Genomic DNA, 2,997 nt, shown 5'->3' with positions numbered 1-2,997 from the left:
ACCACGGTGATTGTCTAGGCTAAAACTGCCTCCAAGTGTGATCATATTCTTAGAAGGAACCCACTCGTATCCATCGGTTGAAACCATGTGATACAAATAACCGCCATCGAAGTCACGCCCAGTTTGATAACCCTGGCACTGATGGTTCTTCTCATGCATATACTCTGAAATTGCAGACAATATCAAAGACTTTAATATTAACTATTGGAGTTATAGTCGTATGTAAAATGGGTCAAGGTAGTCGGAGAGCTCGTGATCTTCATCATATTGCTTGTCTTATGGCATTAACCCTTCGATCACTGCGATCGCGGCGAACGCCCAACATGAGCCACATTGTCAACCTTTGCGGGGAGGTCGCTGACGACGATCACGCCCTATGTGAACCACTAGTACGTCTCATTGACCTCCCTGGAACAACCGTGGGTACGGCCGGCATCATTCTTTTAATGTGCACTTTGCACTGTAGGGCTGAAGCCATTCAACTGAGCTTGTAGGGCACTCTGCCTTGGTTAAAGGCGAGTATGCTTCGAGCATTGTTGTTGACGACCAATTTCTTTCTTAACAATACAATTGTCAATTGCTAGGCTAACAAGGATGCTTTGTTGTTTAAATATCCTCAGATTACTGGAAAATTCGAATCTGAGCCCAAGCTCATCTGCACCTGCGCTCACGAAAAAAATCAAAATAAATACTAGAAAAATTCAAAAAATTCCAAAAAAATTGGGGTGGTGGAAAATTTGATGCGTGAGGTACGCTCCAATTTTCAAAACATTTGGACTTCTGTGCAGCTCTCAGCAAAAAAGACAAATCAGAGGTCTGTAAAAATGTGTACTGTTCATATATTGTTCTGGTCTGATTTGTCTTTTTTGCTGAGAGCTGCACAGAAGTCCAAATGTTTTGAAAATTGGAGCGTACCTCACGCATCAAATTGTCTACCACCCAAATTTGTTTTGGAATTTTTTGAATTTTTCTGTCTTTTTTACGATTTTTTTTTGACCAGGTGCAGATGCACCCGGGCACCGAAACGCCGTTCTCGGAATTCTGAAAGTGTATAATACTGGAATTCTTAGAAAATGCAACAAGTATCCTCAGATTAAATATCAAGTTCCTTGCTGATTTTTTTTACTAGATATGCTCATTTCTCAGTGTGGCTGGCGAAGTTTTGTTTGTTGACGTGCACCAAAATTTGGTCATGTCATGTTTATACGAACTCCTATGAGCTTGGTAGTTATGATTTATCGCTTTTTCCAGCTAAACAATATGGTTATGTTGCTATTTTATTTTCTTTGCAAAACAGGTTTTTAAGAAAAATCTTATGATACTGATTTCTTTTTCTCAGTAGCCTTAATAAAATGCGCAATCCGCACAACCGGTATGCAATTGTAGTATGATTGCTAGCGTAGGCCTAATCTGAGAGGTAAACATTGTAGTAGTCAGGACTCAGGAGTGTGAGGGGTCACTCCTCCAACCCTATCTCTCTCCCATACTATTTTTTACGGAAAAACTTCCAATCTATTCATTTTCAATCATGGCAGTACAATGAATACCAGAAATAAAAATTACATCCAGAATCATAGACCACCTAGCGACGACTACAAGCACCAAAGTGAGCCGAAGGCGCGCTGCCGTCATCGCCCCTCCATCGCCGGAGCCGGGCACAACTTGTTGTAGTAGACAGTCGGGAAGTCGTCGTGCTAAGGCCCCATAGGACCAGCACCCTAGAACAGCAACTGCCGCCGATGAAAAATAACGTAGATCGAAAGGATCCAAACCGAAGGCACACGAACGTAGACAAACAACGACGAGATCCGAGCACATCCACCAAAGATAGATCTGCCGGAAACACACCTCCACACGCCCACCAACGATGCTAGACGCACCGCCGGAACGGGGGCTAGGCGGGGAGACCTTTATTCCATCTTCAGGGAGCCGCCTGTTAGAGTTGTGTCGAATATAGTGTACAAGGTAGGTTACAATTGGACTTGTAGTTGTATCGTGTTTACATAGGATGTGGAGTCGTGTCCTAGTAGGACACTTGTATCCTAGGCATCTCTTATATAGCGGGGGTAGACACACGATGTAACATATGCCAACATAATAGCACCGGAACGCAGGGGAAGCCGGCGCATGTGCCGGTGTCCAGGGCGACCGGGTGCGGTATTGTAACGGTGTCACGGGGAGGAGCGCTCGTAGTCAAGCCCCGGGGATGTAGCCATATTGGTGAACCTCGTTAACAAATCTCGGTGTCGTGCCTCGTGTGATTGCTTGGTCCTCGGATGATCAACGGTATGCCTCGGTTTTATTCTAACAAGTGGTATCATGAGCTAGGTTGTTCGGAGGTTGCGGATCGTTGATCTAGAGGAGAACACGTGAAAGTTGTCGACGAGATCTTGCAAGATGCAATATGTGCGATTGGAGATATGGCTGTGGTTGTCGTGTCGGTGGATCCACGAGGTTGATCCGAGCGGAAGATTTCATGGAAGACAACATGTATCGTGTTTGGAAAAGAGCAATCGGGCAGTGTTCTCGGCGAGATCGGAAAGCAACGGCGACAGCGAGACGGATCGATTCATACAGGCAGGCGGTGCACGAGCGTATCACAGCTGAGGCCCAGGCGAAGAGCAGGCTGGCTCGGCCCAACTTGGGCTGCTAAAGGGGCTGAAGCGAGAGGCAGATGTGCATGGAGCAGGCTGAGAGCGAATTGATCAGGAGCTATCCGTTCGTTTGTCCAGAGCCGAAGGCATCGTGACGATTTGTTTGTTGAAAAAAAGAGGCCGAGTCCTCAGGTGACACAGAGGCAAAAGGAATCAAATCGGGTTGAAGAGATCCATTGTCTTGTGCATCCATCGGGCTTAGACAAAGCAATTAGCTAGCTTTGGAAGTTGAAGCCAATGAGACAAGTTCACGTAAAGCAAAGGCTAGTAGTACATGAAGCAATCAGGTTCTGTTTGTGTACGTCGGTACTTGGGCATTGCGTGGGAAGCTCGTTATTCACAA

Source organism: Triticum dicoccoides, chromosome 2B (assembly GCF_002162155.2).
Source record: "Triticum dicoccoides isolate Atlit2015 ecotype Zavitan chromosome 2B, WEW_v2.0, whole genome shotgun sequence".
NCBI lineage: Eukaryota > Viridiplantae > Streptophyta > Magnoliopsida > Poales > Poaceae > Triticum > Triticum dicoccoides.
The sequence above is the reverse complement of the archived record's forward strand: the minus strand, read 5'-3'. Positions refer to the sequence as shown.